The following is a 19,365-nucleotide window of genomic DNA, read 5'->3' as shown; positions in this document are numbered from 1 at the left end:
CTGTCAGCATAGAGCCCGACACAGGGCTTGAACTCACAATCTGTGAGATCATGACCTGAGCCGAAGTCGGATGCTCAACTGACTGAGCCACCCAGGCGCCCCCATTACTTATTAATTTAAAAGAGAAAAATGCTAACTTCATGGTGAAGAAGCCTGACAGATATCACCTACCTAAGTGGTTAATACTGCCAATACTGGGGCAGACTAACATAGAGTGCTTCTTGATGGGCTATACTAGGAAGGCCACAATCCCTTTTATATAGCATTCCTGCCCTAAATTCATAATCTGAATCTAATCATGAGACACATCTGACAAATCCTAAGGTACACTGTACAAAACATGTAGCCTGACTTTTCAAAAATACAAACATCTGAAAGACAAGGCTGAAGAACCATGCAAATCAAAGAAGACTAAAAGATAGGACAACTAAATGCTGGGGATTAGATTCTGGATTTTTGTTATAAGGAAATTACGAGGACAACTAGGAAACTATCCATTATGGACTACTGTGTTTAGTTTCTTAGGGCTGCTGTAAAAAAATATCTATGTCTATGTCTATGTCTATATCTATATCTAGATCTAGATCTATGTCTATATCTATACATCAAGGGACTAGCAGGGCCATGTTCCCTTTGAAACTCTGGACAGAATCTGTTCTTGCCTCCTCCTAGCTTCTGATTATTCCTGGCAATTCTTGAGGTTCCTTGACTTGTGGCTGGACCATTCCAACCTCTGCTTCTGTTGTCACATAGCATTTTCCTCTTCTTATAAGGACACTGGTCATATTGGATTAGGGCCCATCCTAACTTGGTATGAATTCATTTTAACTTGATTATATCTACAACTACCCTATTTCCAAATAAGGTCACATTCACAGGTACTGGGGGTTAGGACTTAAAACTATCTTTTGGGAGAACACAACTCAACCTACAACTGTGTGTTAGATAACTGTTTAATAGTGATGTTAAAGTTTCTGAATTTAATAACTGTACTGTGGTTATATAAGAAAATGTCCCTGTTTTTAGAAAATACACACTGAAGTACTTAAGGGTAAATAAGACATGATCTTTCCAACTAACTTTCAAATAGGGGAGTAGGGAGAGTGGGAATACCCACTGGCATATACACAGAGTGGGAATAATAAAATCAAACATAACAAAAGGTTAACAATTGGTAAATCTGGGTGAGGGAGACCTAGATGTTCTTTGTACTGTTCTAGCAACTCTTCTGTAACTTTGAAATTATTTCCCAATAACAAGGTGTTTTGGGTTTTTAAATGTTTATTTATTTTTGAGAGAGAGACAGAGCATGAGCAGGGGAGGGGCTGAGAGAGAGGGAAACAATCTGAAGCAGGCTCCAGGCTCTGAGCTGTCAGCACAGAAGCTGATGCAGGGCTCGAACTCATGGACTAGGAGATCATGACCTGAGACGAAGTCAGATGCTGAACCAACTGAGCCACCCAGATGCCCCAACAAGGTTTTTTTTTCAAACCACACACAAAATAACATCTACAAGTAAGTTTATCGAAAAGCATTTTGAGTCTATATTACAAAAATAAAACTCCTGGACTATAAAGAACCTCATTAAGTGGAAACCTAACTTTTTTTTTTTTTTTTTAAGTAGGCTCCATGCCCAGCATGGAGCCCAATATGGAGCTCAATACAGGGCTTGAATCCACCACCCTGAGATTAAGACCTAAGATGAAATCAAGAGTGAGACACTTAAGCCACCCAGACACCCCAGAATCATATAACTTTTTAGATGGGTAAGAGTCATTATTAAAAGATGTCCATTCTTCCTAAATAAACCTAAATCATTAATATTATCTAAATCAAAATCACAGTGAAGCTCATAAGGACAAGTATATGCATAAAACTAGCTGAGAAACTTTTGGAATTACTAGTAAATTACAACCTCATGGTTAACAGCACAGGCTATGGAGTTAGAGAGCTGATTACAGTCCTAGCTTGTATGTGAATAAATGTAATTTCTCACAGCCTACATCTTCATCAGTAAAAATACAGATATTAAGAATACTAACTCAGTGTTCACTTTGGCAGCACATACACTAAAATTGGAAAGATACAAAGATTAGCAAAGCCCCCAGATAAGGATGAAATACAAATTTGTGAAGTATTCCATATTTAACAAAAAGAAAGAAAATTATTTCATTAAATAAAATGGCTACATGTCAGAATACTTAAGCCAGATTTTCAAAAGAAAAATAGAGTTTTGTGAGAAATGAATTAGTTAAAATATGATAAAATATTTATCATTTTGACTGGAACACAGGCAATACTCAACTGAACGAATACTGAACTAGCTGCTGTTCTTGCTGTTGTTATCATGGTCCTCATCATCAAGCTATGTGGTACTAGCATAGGAATAAACAAGCAAATATCTGGAAAAGAAGGAAAGCTCAGAAACAGGCCTTTGAATAAATGAATTTGTGAATGCTCTAAAGGTAGCATTCTGAATCCATGGCAAAAGGATAGATTTAATAAAAAGCACTGGTGAGCTACATCCTGAGGAAAAAAAAAAAAAAAAAAAGAGGGAGAGAATTGGATTCTTATCTCACAACATATATAAATTGCAGAGTTCCAGAGTAAAGAGTTAAAATACTTGCAATCTAGGACAAGACAAAAACCTACAGACAGAAATTTTTTAAATGATCATCAGCTGTGGAAAGCATCCTTAAAACACAAAATCCAGAAGTTATAAAAAGGAAGTTATTTTTAATACTTTTTTAAAGATAAAATGAAAAAATATTAGAGGAAAAGACAAGCAAAGATATGGAGAAAGTGTTTGCAACATAGATACAAAGAATATCCACACAATATAAAAATACCTAAAAATCTATAAGAAAAAGACAACCCAATAGCAAAATTGTCAAAGGTTATAAACAAGCAGTTTACCACATGGAAAAATGCACAGTCACTTTCAACTGAAAAAGCAAATTACAATAATTTTAAGGTATCTTCATTCACACACACAACTAACAAAAATAAAACAAGGTTTGCAGATACTGTGAGATAAACAAACATACTTATATATTCCAGTTCAATCTACCTTAACAACAGCAACAACAAATCTGGAAATACATAACAGGAGCTTTGAACCCGTTACTATCCGTGGCTCTGAATATCATCAAAAAGATAAACAGCAATGCCAATTATGCCATTAGAAGACTTAATTACCAAAAAAAAAAAAAAAAAAGAAAGAAAGAAAAGAAAGAAAGGGAGAGAGAGAGAAAAGAAAAAGAGACTTAATTACAGAAAAGGGAACATAAAACAGACCCAAAAAAAGGCAGTAGAAAAGGAATCACTGACCTTTACTGCTAGAAAGTAAGCTTATCAGGTCCACCCACTCACCCACAGTAAAGTACCACTAACAGATGACCTAGATACATTTATTTACCCAAACTCAAAGATGGTTCAATAATTCAATAAAGCACTTCTTCTTTATAAGCTTACAATTACTTATAAATGGTAACGTTAATAAACTGTTACAGAATTTTAAACAGGCATCAAAAGCAACTTTCAGTGTCTGCATTTATGAAAATTCACCTTATTTAAGGCATCATTTAGTCAATTTTCTTTTTTTTCTTTTTCAAGATGTCTCCCTGTGTCTGTGATTTCTCTATTAACTGGGGCCCCGATAATATCAGAAGTGTCTTTCAGAACCTTCAGACAGAATTCTCTTGGACCTAGAAACTTGAAATCAACTGAAGCTAGATACCCTCTTACCATCTATTATCTACTTACTTTCTTACTTTCTTTTCTAGCTTTGCTAACTTAAGGACATCTTCTTGTTACAGAAGTCAGGAGATAAAAAGAAGACATGCTAGATGTTTCCTGTTACCTATTATTTCAACTTTCCTGGATCTGTGGCTTCCCTTTTAACTTCCAGCTTTGAATTTATTTCTAAGAATCATCTATGTTGTCATTAGTTTTCTTTCCACTAGGAATCAATCATTCTAAAAATCCTATTCATCCTCTAACAATATCCTAAGAGGTTCTTGACCCCCTCTTCTACTTGAGTTCTATTATGAGTTCCTCCTTCTGATCTGAGGGGGGGGGGGCACGGAGAGGGGGAGAAAGAGTCTCAAGAAAGCTCCGCAAGGTAGCTCCAGTGAGGAGCCTGATGCAGGGCTCAAACTCAGTTCATGACCAGAGCCAAAGTAGGATAGTTAACTGACTGAGCCACCCAGGTGCTCAAGTTCTAGTCATTAAAAACAAACAAACAGGGGCGCCTGGGTGGCGCAGTTGGTTAAGCGTCCGACTTCAGCCAGGTCACGATCTAGCGGTCCTGAGTTCGAGCCCCGCGTCAGGCTCTGGGCTGATGGCTCAGAGCCTGGAGCCTGTTTCCAATTCTGTGTCTCCCTCTCTCTCTGCCCCTCCCCCGTTCATGCTCTGGAAAAAAAAACCAAAAAAACAAACAATTAAGACCCAGTAGAGAGTGGCTCTGGGGATGGGGAGTAACAAGGTGAGATGGGGGGGGGGAGGGCTTTAGCTCCATCATCATTCCCACCTGCCACTATCCTCACCAAATTCTCTGATATGGCTAATTACTATCTTTTCTCAATCACTAAAAGGACTCCATAAATGCAGACACAATCCACAATTCTCCTGTGACCCCCACCCGCACCCCAAATCAGAGTGCTTCCCAAGCTTTTCATATAAAAAGTTTAGGGCATTTTTAGACTTTTCATTCCTTTAGGTGGTATACTGTCCATCAGAATCTGAAATCATAGACTCTTACTGGTTGTCAAATATGTTTCCTAAAGTCTAGGGCATACATCTTAAAGTCCAGAATTACTTTCCCTGTTACTTTTTTTTTTTAACATTTATTTTTGAGACAAAGAGAGACAGAGCATGAATGGGGGAGGGCCAGACAGAGAGGGAGACACAGAATCGGAAGCAGGCTCCAGGCTCTGAGCCATAAGCCCAGAGCCCGACGCGGGGCTCGAACTCACGGACCGCGAGATCGTGACCTGAGCTGAAGTCAGACGCTCAACCGACTGAGCCACCCAGGCGCCCCTCCCTGTTACTTTTAATATAAACCCAAGACAACATGGTCCCTATACCTCTAAAAATGTTTTCTGTAATTTGCCTATCACTTTTTTCTATTGGTCCTAATTAAGTTCAAATATCTTTATATCTTTCTTTACCACCTAAAACATGAAATTACATTTTTCCAGATGCTCTGCTTATAAAAAACAAGCTTCCAGAGGTGCTGGGATATTTGACTTTTTCCATCATAACCAGTTTGTATCTGTACTACTATTGTTGCCTTATCTTGGGGCACCTAGCTGGCTGGCTCAGCCAGTAGACATGCAACTCTTGATCTTGGGGTCATGAGGGTGCTAGGCATAGAGCTAACTTAAAAACAAACAAAAAAAAAGATCATCTTTGTCCACACCTTTCAAATATTCTAACCATGTTTCTATAACCAAATAGTGTATTTCCATACAGATATGTAATCTTTTTAACTAATAGGTTACTTTCTCTCCCCTGCTGTGGCAGAGACAACTACCTTCCACCAAAAATTCCTTTTCCCCTTCTAAGGTTGTCAGTAGAAGGTAGCCCTGCCAAGGACTATTTTTTCTTAGCTCTACTTACAACCAGATACATGCATATGACTCATTTACATCAACATAATGTAGGAGGAACTGATGTGTGGCAGAGTTTTTAAGAAGAATGGTTGTTCGAGATTTAAGATATTTAAAAAAGGAATCCCTTTATTGTATGTATTTTTCTTACTGGTCTTTAACATTTACCACTCACTGCCAAATCATACTTGCTTCTCCATCGGACTCCAGTACAATGTTTATCTGAATTCATCCAGAGCACTGATGCCACTAGTCTAGCTTTAGGCCTGCCACTCCAAGGAGTCTGGAGTAAGAAGCATCTGCGGTTACTGTATGAGTTTCCAGTGAGAAGCTATTTGTTGACATTTCTTTTTCCCATGCCCATGGTAAACAAACATTGTTGGCAGACTGTTACACTGTCATACATTTTAAAATATTTAATAAGTGCCTACTAAGGTTCCAGATGCTTGGGATAACCTCTGTACCAAAACAAAGATTCCTCCCTACCTCCATGGAGCTTATATTCTAGTGGCAGCCACTCACTCCCATCACTTAGTCTTGGCACTATAGTTTAAAACCTATCTGCCAACACACTTATGTAGACTTAATAAACATGGCAATGATAGAACTGTTGAAGTGATGTGTGAAGGAGTTGTACTGTAGATATTCTATGTGGGATAATAATGCTACAAAATCAAGCCAGCATTCCTATTAGAAAACAATGCTCCAGCTTATTAAAGAGGACAAAGGGTACATTCTTACATACAACTGAAGAAATAAAAGGAAGCCAAAGAAAAAAGGCTTCTAAGGTGGTTAAGGAAATCTGTCAATAGAATCTGACACTGTGGTAAATGAGTAGCAAACAGAATTTCCATTTGGAGTGTTAGATGAGACTTTTGATCCAGAGGTAAAGAATTCATATAACAATAACATTTCTAGGAACAAGCCAGAATGGAAGAATCCCACTGTTTCCTTCAGAAGGAAGTGAAGCTTTGAATGGTTGTTGAGTCTGTACCAAGGTGTAGAAAACTGCCATCTTATTGACAGGGAAAATTAGAAAGTGTACTCTCTTTCTGCAGAATATCTGAAATGTGATGGAGAACCATTCAGACAATGCAGACCTTCCATCTATTTCTACCAACTCATCTAAGAATAAATGATTTAATTAGTAGAAATAAAAGCAATGTCACACAATAGAAGTTTGAGCCAGTTTTGAGTCAGAACTCATATTTGAGCATAAACTTAGGGGAGGAGGAGAGACAAGGAAAGAGAAACTGACTATATACACATATACTCCATATACCCCTTATAAACCCAAACTTACAAAAGGAAAGCGTTTGCTACACTTTAGTGTAATACCCATCTTTTACTGGCTTTGTTCTTTTGATGAATTAAATTTAGATTTAAAAAAAAAAAAAGAAGCTTCACTGGAAAAACATCCAAACACTGTCTCTTTGTTAATCTGGGTTGAACATCTTGTTATAAAAAGATAAAGAATGCTTTGGGATTAGTGTATCAGTTTTCCATTACAAAGCCAAACCTACAAAAGGAAAGCACTTGCTATAGTTTAGTGTATTAGCCCTTTTTTTTCCAGCTCATATAATATCTGACCTTGATTCCTATTATGAAATATGTACCACAAAGCTACTTCAATTGAAAAGTATACATGATTGAAAATTCTCAGCCCCAATACAAATGTACAGTTTAAGGGAGAAGGAAAAAGATAAATTCCCCTTTCTTCCATAATTGCTCTTTATACCTAAGGAAGCTGTCTTATAGGAAACAGGCTTATTGTCAGATAAATTCAGTTCTAGTCACTAGTCCTGTGACCTCAGCCAATCACATATAGTTTCTGATCCTCAGTTTCTTCACATGTAATAAATACCCATCTAATTCACAATGTGTATTTTGAAAAGGCATTTCAAATATTTAACTGTGACAATGCATATGAACTACATATGTAGAATAGCATCTGCCATAATACCGGCTTTCTTCCTTCCTTACACATTGCTTATGAGGAGTAAATGGGCGGGAAACAGAAAAAAGGGCAAAAAAGAGGAAATTATAAACTTCCACATTACATCCACTCCTCGTTTTCCCAAGCCCTTTTCTAGTTTCCACATTTTTGTTTCTCATTTCCAATCTTTTGAAACCTTCCCATTCTTCACACTGTCCTATAGGGATAGACTAGGCAGGCTTAGAGTGCCTAGAGCAAGCAGGTGGGAGAAAGTACGGACATTCCTGTACTCAAATTCAGCTTAAGAGCAAGGCTTCACTGGAAGGGTCTTGGCATCCCAATTCGAAACTCGTAACAGTGATTTTTAAATGGTGAAGGGCTGGGAAGGTGTGGAGGGAGGGTAACTCACAAGACAATGAGTTCATTCCCTGTATAATCAGAACATTCAGTAAGCCAAGTATTTCATATGTTCAAAGAGCTCAGATTTAAGAAAACAAACAAAACCTGAAAATCAATCAGAATACATTTACCAATGAAACACTATTATATCTGTTAAATGTTTATACACTGTTAATGGTCTGCCTAGAAATCTAACCAAAAAGGCTAACCTTCCAAGAAAGAATGTTTCCTGAGAAAAGATTTTGATTTTCAAAGACCTAACTGACAAACTTTGGGAACAATCTACTTATAATTTTGGTGGCTTCCCTTCCCCTTTTTATAAGATCTTTGTTGCAAACCTTAAAAAGCTAACCATTTCCTAACACCCATGCTTATTTTATTCTAACTAGTAACTAAACGTGTTAAAGGAAAACATCCAGAACAATTACTCTGTTTTTGTCAATTAAAAAAAAATAAATGTTTTAATGTTAGTGGTCATGATCATAGTGATCATAGTCATGATTATCTGTTAACTGACATCACATCTATGTGCTTCAATGAATAAAAGTTCTTATCTTTCTAATTTTACTGCAAAATAAGTCGGAAGTGTTGCTTAAAGGACTTATTTTCAAACCTGACTTCTTACAGTAAAACTTCTATATAAATGTTGTGGAACCTGCATCTGTCACACATATCTGTAATAAACTGTCTACAAAATCAAATCAAGTCTTCTGGCCTAGAGAATTAAATCAGTTTACTTGAAGCTAAAAGTATCCATTGCATATGGATCCATTAAAGTTTCAGATGTATCACACACTAATATTATCAAAAACCAGAGAAGTGTTAAACTGGATTATCACATTAAAAAGAACTACCAATCTACAAAATTTACAGCAGTCTCATAATCATAACCAGTCCCATCCAACTGTGAATTCCTAAAAGGCAGTAGTCACACTGCAATCATTTCTATACCTCCAAAACCAGCACAGTATTTGTTATACCACAAGTTTAATAAATGGCCACTTGATGAGACAATACTACATTTCCTAGAGAAAAGTCCAGTGCCAAGTCTATGGGTCAGTTTTTTACTATAACCTTTATTTACCTGCTATCTAATTTTATTTCAAATTCTAGATTCTGAAACATTTCCTTAAAATGTTATCAATAGGAAAACTTCAACTGTAACAGAGCCACACATTTATATAAGGCTGAAAGAATATTAGAAACCATCTGGCCACTGTCTCTTATTTCAGATGGTGAAACTGAGGTGCAAGGAATTTACTGAACTGACCAAGGTCAAATAGCTCTTTATTATCAAAAGTGGCATTAAAATCCAAATGGCCTTCTACCTTTTAGTCCTTTCCTTACTACACCATGTTGCCTTCTTTGCTCCTTTTCATATACCTGACAGTTATTATTTATTTTCATGTTTATTTATTTATTTATTGAGAGAAACAGAGAACATGCATGCGCAAGCAGGGGAGAAGCAGAGAAGGAGAGAGAATCTCAAGCAGGCTATACATGGTCAGCACAGGGCCCGATGTGGGGCTCAAGCTCACGAACTGTGAGATCATGGCCTGAGCCGAAATCAAGAGTTGGACACTTATCCAACTGAACCACACAGGAGCCCCGTGACAGTTTTTATTTTTAAAATGCCCTTATCTGTAAAATACTAATTGCCTGAGAACAAATGTAAGAAATAAATAAACTTGGCACAGGACAAATGTAAGTATTAAATTATGTAGCAAAAGACACCAACTTTCTCCACTCCCATTTCTACTTAATGCTAAGAAACTGTAAACTATATTAAAAAATCAGAGAAGTGACTAGCCTCTATAATTAAAGAAAATCTAGAGTTTAATACTGGTAGGAACACAGACTGAAACCACAACAATCTTTAAGTGTTAGTGGTCAGTCCTTTCCTCTCAGTACTTCCTGTCTTCACCCACACCCCCAATAGCAGCAGACAAATCCTATAAACTGCATTCTTTCACATGCATTACATCAAGAAAATCAGGAGATTTTTTCTTTTTGTCCTTGGAAGATATGTACGTAAATGATTATAATATTGTCTCTAGTAACATGATACGACGTCAAATGCATTTTAGAAAAATCTAGGTTTTTCTTTTCTTTTTGGTGGATAGCTTGGGCTTTCTATACTCATTAATACAGTAAAAAACATTTCTTTAAAATAAACCATATTAAAGACTCGCTTAACTTCAACTACAGAGAGTCTCCAGTTTATCAGAAATATCAAATTGACCTTTAAATTCACCTTTCAAAGTATTTATAAACTGTGTTATAAAATCATTTTCTAAAACAAAACTTTGAGTGAAAAAATGTAAAGCATTTGTTTTAATATTAGCATATGAAAAAACACTAAGTTTTATAAAATTTTAGTAGAGGTAGATCTTAAAAATGTGTGTAAAGTCATAAATATACACAGAACCACATTTCTGCATACAATTCAAAATTTATTAAGCATTTATCCTACTAGAAACTGTTCTCAAAGATTCATATAAACCAGTTGCTTGCCATTGTGAGCATGAGGTCAAATATATCATAGTCATGGAAAGAAGTAATTATAATGTAAGGAGAATATGCTTTCATATTGGAGTTTTGTGGGAGCACAAAGACAGCAGCCAATACACTAGTGTTTTGCTAAGTACATGCCACAACGACAATGTGTACTTGTTCACTTTCAAGAGTACAGTCTTCGGTTAACTCTTCCTTCCTTCTGGTGATACAATTTTGAGTGCTGATTCTCCCAATGCTCCCTATTACCCATCCCAAATTAGCTAACCCCCAACCACCAAGTTCCAAAGCCAGAATTAGAATTAGCAAAAGAAATTCTCTGTAATTTTTCTGACAGTCATGGTAAAAGAGAGAACAAGATGCTGCTGCTCTCTGCTTAGCATGTTTATAAAATGAGCAACATTTCAGAAGCAGCAAAATTTGCCTATAGCATCTTCCAGTCTGGGGCTTGCCATATATAGCTGATAACATATCTGCGTTTGTTGATGTCCATCTTTTTATACCCCAGGAATAAGGAAAGAACAACAGAATAAAGAAGCTAGGGTCTTGCAAAATTCAGCCGGACACAGGGGATATACCATGTGCAACTAACTAGTTGTAGAAATAATCCTTCTTGAAGGTCTTCCACTTCCTGGGAGAAAGCAGGATGTCCAAAGAACGTGCATAGAAACTCTCCTGCCAACACCCAAACAGTAATAGCAGCAGCACTTCTAACTGACACGGTTTAAAGTAGCATGGAGTATATGTTACAAACTCCAGGGAACCTGCAGTCACATGTATACACTCAAACAAGGGGAACTGAGGAGCACTGCTATCCTGGGCACTAAGGCTTGTAATTCAGTCCATCAGTATTATCCTGTACTTTGAAATTACAGGATTCTCTCTTTCCTGGAGCGAGCTTCAAGATTTTAAAGAGTAACATCAGGTGAACTCAATCCAGACCAGGATATGTTGCCATCAAGTCTGCTAGTTCCAAGACAACAGTAGTGCTGCCGCAGCCAACGATTCCTTGGCAAAGAGACATGTTAAAATGATACTGGCAGCAGCACCGGCTCTTCTTTTTCACCCTCTGCTGTTACTATAGCTCCTTTTGCTAAATCTGCCTCTGAGTTTAGACAGGAGCTGGATGGTTCATAATCACCCAGCAGCTGCAGCTGAGCAATACTCAGCCTAATTGTGGCGCTGGAGCAGCTGAGAGGAAGAAAAGCGGTAATACATACCCTACCATAGCCACACACAAACTGCTGTACACACAACCAATAAGCTACCAAGATACTTTAATAGGAGCAGGTTATTTCCTTTAAAGAAAAGCTGTTGTACTTCCCTGAAGAACTCTGGATTTGTATTAGAGATCTGTTTAAATGTGTGTGAACTGAAGGTGACCTAAGCCATGTAGAGCTCTGAACAATGGAAGATCTTAACTAAAACTTCCTGTAAATATTCATATAACAAAGCCAGTGCCACAAACATCACCTTTACAGCATGACTGAAAGTTCCTGTGATATATGAAACTGATGCAGATGTGATCTCTTCTTTAATTCTACATTATAACAATGCAAACCACAAAGCAACAAAATCAACAACTAAAACAGCAAGCCATTACATAAAGCAAGTAGCATAATATAATCATTCTGAGCATTTCTGAAACTCCAACACCATACTGTCACTTGCTTTCTTGCAAAACATACTCTTCTGAAAAAAAAAAGGGAAAAAACCATACTCTTCTGTTAGGTGCCATATGGCACATCTTCATAAAGCTTAAGTAAACGAAAACTTAGTTTATGCTGAGAATTTCATGACATCCTTAAGAATATCAAAACTAAGGGATAAATTGCTGATCTAAGGAATTACTATTACAGAAAACAGAAAACGATTAAAAGTCAAGACATTACTTTGATGTGACAGTTTTGTCATTTACAAAACTTTACAACAAATAAGTTACATTATATATTTGATAACAACAGTATCCATTTGAGTACCTACTGTTTACCATGTATATAAGCTAAAGAGGATTTAAAATCAGTAAAATCTGGTTTCTTCCCTCAAAATATTAACATAATTAATAGTTATTTATGTCAAGTAGTTACATACACTAGGTGGAATATGACAATTATGATTTAATAAGCTAATCTTGTTTGCAAAGGGCAGCCCAGGAGATGTTCTAAAGTCAGCCACTAAATGTTAAGTTCTTTACCCAAGCACCTTGTATAGTACATAACACACAGGCTTCTTAAAAAAAAAAAAAAATTATGTAAACTAAAACAGATACAGAAAAGCACAGAAGAAATGTATGGCTTAGTAAATAACTAAGTGAATGACTAAGGCCAACACCCTTGCAACCACCACAAGGTTAAAACTTTGTCACCACTTCAGAAGCTGGGTCCCAATCACAACATTCTCCCTCCTCTCTTTACGTTTATAGAAATCATTTCCTTGCAGGGTTTTGTGTTTTTTTTAAATATAGTTTTATTTCCCAAGTTTGCATTCCCAGACAGCAAAGCTTAGTATAACTGCTTTCAAAATTTTTGGTAGTAGGTTTTTAAATTGAAGTATAACTGATATATAGTATTCTTACTAGTTTCAATTGTACATAATAGTGATTTGATATTTTTATACATTATGAAACAATCCCCCCTCCATAAGTTGTTACCATTTGTCATCACACAAAATTATTACAATATTACTGACGATATTCTCTATGCTGCACCTTACATTCCCATGACTTATTTTGTAACTGGAAGTTTGTATCTCTTTTTAATATAATGCTAATAGGAACTAATAAATGATGCCTACAGTGAACATTAAATTGAGAGTTAAATATGTTTATAAAGTAAAATTACTCACATTAACAAATTATTTACTGCCTAAAAGGATGCAAATGTGGACTTTGTATAAACAAATTGTACACCATGGGTCGGTAATATTTCAGTTATACTGGACCACTGCTATCCTTTTAGAATATTTGTTCTTTTAGCATTACATATCATGAAGGAGATTTATTTGCGTGGATGTTGATTTTCAGCTTGAGAATTTCCTGAATTAAAAAACAAAACAAAACAAAAAAAAAACAACGTGAAGCCATGTATTAATATTATACTTCAGCCGTAAGACAAATTCCACCTATCCCAGGAAGACAGGTCAAAGCCGTAATTTCACTTTCGGTTGAATAGAAAGGAGTCAGTTTTGTGGTTTATGAAGTCAGCAAAAACATACTGCAAAATTAAAGCTATTATAGTAGCTTAACATGATGGTAGTTACAGCACAGTACACATTTTAAGAGTCCTTTTATCTTTTATTCTGAAAACATGGATCTGAACTGTCTTATATTCAGATCCAGATCAAAGGTAATTGTCTTGTTTTTCAAATTCAGGACCCTATGAATTGTCAACCAGCATTCACAATCTCTACAGAGGTTTAGGTAATGTCCAAAATTTAAAATAACTAAACTTCCTTAAGTCAACTACCACAGGGGTCTCACATATTAGTAAAACAAAACATATGTATGGCTTAGTGAAATACGACTTTCTTACAGAATATATGAAAATCCTATATGGATACACAAAAGGTCCTCATTCTATTACAAGATGCTCCTTCATTAACTGCCCATTCAAAATGTTTTTTGTCCACTGTGTGCCACTGCCCTAGTTAAGATAGATTTACCAGGTGCTATGCCAGTAAGTGCCTACAGTCACATGTACACATTTAGTAATATTTTCCTTACGTGTAATTTAACTTCAGAATTTTTACAGGATGGTTTAGATATATACAGAATTATCGAGATATTTTTAGCACTGTAATCCTACAGTTACAAGGACACACATATACTACAATCATAGGCATGTACGTGTGAAGCCATGTACGTGAAAGCACACCATGAAACACACCAATGCATGAACATAAAGTTGTGATTGCATTAGACTTCTCATCTTTATTTTAATAATTTACAAATTGTTAGACCGTATGTTATGCCATGCCTATTAATTACGCAGAAAATAAATGAACCAAATCGGAACTACGTTGTGTCCCACTCACTACGACACAAAAATCAAAGCAGTCCCTCCACAGGACTCGATTCTCTACTCCCCACAAAACACAAATTAAAGCAAACCCTACATCGGACTTGATTTTCCACTCACTGCAAAACAAGAATTAAAGAAGTCCCTACATCGGAGTTGGTTTTCGAAGAGCTTCTTTTTTTTTTTTAAATTTTTTTTTCAATGTTTATTTATTTTTTGGGACAGAGAGAGACAGAGCATGAACGGGGGAGGGGCAGAGAGAGAGGGAGACACAGAATCGGAAACAGGCTCCAGGCTCCGAGCCATCAGCCCAGAGCCCGACGCGGGGCTCGAACTCACGGACCGCGAGATCGTGACCTGGCTGAAGTCGGACGCTTAACCGACTGCGCCACCCAGGCGCCCCTCGAAGAGCTTCTTAAAACAACGCTGCCCCATGCCCAATGAAGCAAAAGCTGGAAGCAATTACCAAGAAAAACACACTTTAAAACAAAATTTTCTGTAGCATGTGGACAGAGAACCGAACCAAACGGGAGACGGAGGGCCACAATACTGTAAAAGTGGATGCTGAATGGCATACTTCCCAACCCCCAGCCCAAAACAAAGGAAAACTTTAACACGTTGCGGTTTTCAATCAAACCAAGTAAAGCTAGAGGCTCACCCACTCGCCCCCCACCCCCACCCCCCACGTCCGCTCTCCCGGCACAGTTGCCACCCGGCGTCAGCCACATGCAGACCCTCAAGCTCTGGGACCGAAAGGGGCCGCTGCCCTCCTCTTCCCTCACTGGGGCAGGGAGAGCCAAAATTAACCTAGCCCCCAGGCAGGAGTGGGAGGTTCCCTACTGCCCCAAGGACCTTAAGTCGGACTTGGGCGGGACCGGGAAGGACTGGACGGGGCGGAGACCGAGTCAGGGGGCAGGCAGGTAGCGCCGGGAAGGAGACACGCCCGCCGGGTGAGCCGGGGGAGGGGAGAAGTTTCTCCTCAACTTCCCAACTCGGAGCCTGCGGGGGCGGGGAGCGCGGGCGCCTTCGGGCGCTGGCGGGCGCCGGGGCCTAGCGCTGCCCGGGCCGGGGTCGGCCGCCTCCGCCCGCGGGGCCCCGCCGGGTCCTTACCTGCCGTCCAGCCGCGCTCGCATGAGTCGCTGCTGCCGCAGCTCGGGGTGGCGGGGAGGGGGCGGCGGGCGGAGGCGAGGCCCGCGGGGCCCTCTCCCTCCTCCACCTCCGCGTCCCGGGAGCCCCGCTGCAGCGACGACGGCACAGCCGCCCCGCACTCGTTACTTCAGGAGGAGGGAATTCCCGGGCTCCCCCACCCCTCGGCCTCACTCTCCACCTCCACTCAGCTCGGCGCCCGCCCTCGCTCCCGGCTCCGCCCCTCCTCGGCGGGGGCGGAGCCGGGGGCGAGGGCGGGGGGGCTGCGGCTACCTGCGCGCGCGGCCGTCCTGCTCACCGGATCTCGCGCCGCGCCCGCCCGAGTTGGAGCGCCCCCCCGCCTTCCGGCGCCGCGGCGCGCTCCGCGGGATGCGGGGCCGTCCCTCCGCAGTCCCCGTCGGCTGCTAGTCCAAGTCACTCCTCCGGACCCAACATGGCGGCGGGGTCCGAGGCGGATTCCCGAGGAGGCACAGGCTGAGGGGGCGTGAGGAGGAGGCGCTTCTTGCACGCGAAGAGCGGACCCACAGCGCCCCCTCCCCTTCCGCGGACCCTTCGGCCGCGCACTCCCCTGCCCCGGGAGCTGGAGTGAGGGGCACAGCTTCCGCCTCCTCAGCCCTTCTCGGTTCCCGTCGCCCGGTTCTAGTCCTGCCGAGGGCTTTGGGGCTTTGTTTGTTTTTGTGGGGAGGGCAGGGTTGAGTTATTGTGGTTGACTGTTTGCTTTTTAGTACTGTGCTTCCGCACTCTTTTGTCACTGATAGTAAAATCTCAGCCCATCCGCGTGAGCCGGCGGTGGGGGGTGGGGGGCGTTTCTAACGCTCTCATCACCCTCCTCTTGATCGCCGTCCAAAAACGCTCGCGTCTGGCCTCCTTCCGAGCCAGGGATCCTGTCCCAACCCCTGGAGCTTCCTGTTGACTGTTGGTCGAACCAGCCTTGCCGGGAGGGGGAACCGAAGCCGAGTTCTTTTGGCGATTCTCCCAGGAATGGTGACCTTGGCTTATCTAGGGACAACGTATTTTTATATGATCCCGGCAACTTCCCAGTGAGGTATAGTTATTAGTATCCTGTTTGACAACTGTGGAAACTGAGGCTGCGACCCCGAAAGTGGAGCATAGTGGAACTAGAATTCTTCAAATACAAGCACCTTTCTTGTATGCCTTGTAGCCAGTCGCTGAAGAAGGGAAAGGATCCAGAAGGAGTTGGGAATAAAGATAAGAGTTAGTCAGTGTTGGAATAGGCTGAATCTTGAGGCTCTTCTGCTAAAATCACATATGCCCTATCAGACTTGTAGATTAACTTCCTCTCTGTGTTTCCTCTTTGGTGGGGATATCAGAACAGTAATGTGGGTCTGTTGGTTTCCTTTGTGGTTTTCAGCAAAATTCAGAATCATCTTTGACAAATGCGAAATGGTACAATCATATGTGTCAGTATTCTGGTATTCTTAGTAACTTAGGAAATGCATATAAAGGTTTGAAAATCTTTTTTCTGGGGCGCCTGGGTGGCACAGTCGGTTAAGCGTCGGACTTCAGCCAGGTCACGATCTCGTGGTCCGTGAGTTCGAGCCCCGCGTCAGGCTCTGGGCTGATGGCTCAGAGCCTGGAGCCTGTTTCCAATTCTGAGTCTCCCTCTCTCTCTGCCCCTCCCCCGTTCATGCTCTGTCTCTCTCTGTCCCAAAAATAAATAAACGTTGAAAAAAAAAATTAAAAAAAAAAAAAAGAAAATCTTTTTTCTTCAGCTTACTAAGTGAGCCAAAGGTAGGGATAGGCATTCACATTAACAAAAAGGTATACATAATATAGGATGGTACTTTATTTGATTTAGCTACTAACACTTAATTTGTTCTTCACTGTATTTGAGGCTAACCGTTTTCATGTAGATTTATATTCAGCTTTTTTTTTAACTAGAAAATAAATTTTTGAGCTGTTACTTTTCTAAACTTCTAGATTAAATACAGATAATATTTTTGTTGTCCTAAACGTTCAGCCTCAAAAACTGAACTCTGAAATCCTAGTTTTCCCCAGTATAAGGGATGAGGTGGCTTTGAAGATGCTCTGTAAGGAGTTTTAAAGGTGGGAAAGGATGTCAAAATCCCCTAGGTGTTATATTAACTTATCAATGAGTCTCCTTCTATTCACCCTCATTTTGATTCTTTTTGTTACCTCATTCCCTCTTTTCTCTTTTGGAATGTTAATCTACATTATCAAGTTTTAGTCTGTAAATAACCTGGAGACTTCAATCTTACTTAGACTCAATGACTCACTTATTTCCAAGAATATTTAAAAAAACAACAAACCAAAACCAACAACAAAATACCAACCAAAAACCACCACAACTACCACCAACAGAAGTAAGAAAGAGAAACTCTAAAGTCTTGATGAGTTTGGTACAATAGAAATTGCTTTTAAGTGCAAATCTGTTCATTCAAGATACACACAAATGACATGCACCCTTTGTCGCTCCCACACAGCACAGAGGTCTGGTATGTATGTGTTAAGGAGTGATAAGGGTCTTGGAATCCCTGGGAGAGTCTGCTGGTTGAGGAGGTTAGGGGAATGCTTGAAACAAAAGAAATGACATATGTTGAGTCCCTACAGAAGTGGAATGTATCATTTATTCAAGTTAATAAATGCTTACTGAATGTCCTGACTGAAAGTTTAAAAGATTCAATGTTTAGCTGGGGCACATTCGATCTCACCCCGGGACATGTGATTTTGCCAGAAAATGTTTGTGTTTAGGATAAATCTACCTGCTGCTGCTTCCATCACAGGCTGTGACGATTTTCTTTTCCTGATAACTAGAAAGCCTGCAGTCCTACACAGGGTCATGCACTCCTCTGTGTTCTCTAATTAACGGTCCCACTACAACACCCCCTCAAAATGCCTTCTACTAGACTTGTGCTAACCACTCAAGCCTGGATCTCCTCATGTCCACTCAATGTCTGAAGTTATCTACACCAGTTTAGCCTGGCAAAAACTGGTGCTAAGCCCAATAAGGAAGAATATGAGGATCCCTCTAAACAAAGATCTGGAAAATCAGGCAGATGGAAAGTACTCATCATTGAATGTTAGGCTCATTGTGCCAAGCTTAGGGAGAAGTGCAGTAACCCATCAATTTCTCCTGATGCCTTCATTGCGTCAAGGACTGGTGCTTGTGTATTATACTTTTTACTTCCCCTTAATTGGGCAAGGTCTAAGAGAACTAATTCATTGGATGTGTACAGATACATCCTACAATGAATAGATGTAACAAATGCCAATCTTCTATAAGCTTCAGCAAATCTAGCTCATCTTGTTGCTCTGTTTTGTTCTTTCCAGCTTCTAAACTTCTTGGCTACCTGGTCTAAAATATTAGAATTACACCCTGTGCCTGGTGTGCCTCCCCAGCTCCAGGACTATTTTTTGGAAGTTTAGTCTTTGGGTTGGAATCTACTTTGGGGTTTGTTTCTCAAATTTACATTCTTTCTAGTGCTCCTGCAGGTTGGTCCCAGGCCTGTTGCATCTAGCAAAAAAAAACCCTAATTTCTGCTCTAGCTCCTCCTGGTACCCACTCTACCTACTCCTGGGTACCTTTACCTATACTTTAAACTTTCACACTCTCAACTTGGTTCTGTGACAACACTTTCTAAATTGGATGGTGCATGACATCTTCTCACATGCCCTCTGCCTAGCAGAATGTAGAATGAAGTGGAAACCTTTTAAGGGTATTTTGTTTTTTTAAGTCTACTTATTTTGAAGAGCAGAGAGA

At 39.8% G+C, this 19,365-nt stretch overlaps 1 protein-coding gene and 1 non-coding gene across 3 annotated transcripts in view; one reads left to right on the top strand and one right to left on the bottom strand.

Moving 5' to 3' along the window:
* Positions 1 to 16,277, bottom strand: part of YES1 (YES proto-oncogene 1, Src family tyrosine kinase) — a 74,226-nt gene extending 57,949 nt beyond the window's left edge. The window contains exon 1 of one of the 2 annotated variants that reach the window (XM_043558414.1): positions 15,922 to 16,277. The gene's annotated coding sequence lies outside the window, so the exon portion shown is untranslated. Of the gene's footprint in view, positions 1 to 15,587 lie in introns of both variants that reach the window. The other variant, XM_043558413.1, reaches the window with a different exon arrangement.
* Positions 2,046 to 2,149, top strand: LOC122471049. Its single transcript, XR_006294074.1, has one exon. It is a non-coding gene; the product is annotated as a U6 spliceosomal RNA (small nuclear RNA).
* Positions 16,278 to 19,365: the final 3,088 nt, after the last annotated feature.

The sequence above is a fragment of the Prionailurus bengalensis genome, chromosome D3 (genome assembly GCF_016509475.1).
Source record: "Prionailurus bengalensis isolate Pbe53 chromosome D3, Fcat_Pben_1.1_paternal_pri, whole genome shotgun sequence".
NCBI lineage: Eukaryota > Metazoa > Chordata > Mammalia > Carnivora > Felidae > Prionailurus > Prionailurus bengalensis.
This window is presented reverse-complemented; position numbering and strand designations above follow the sequence as displayed.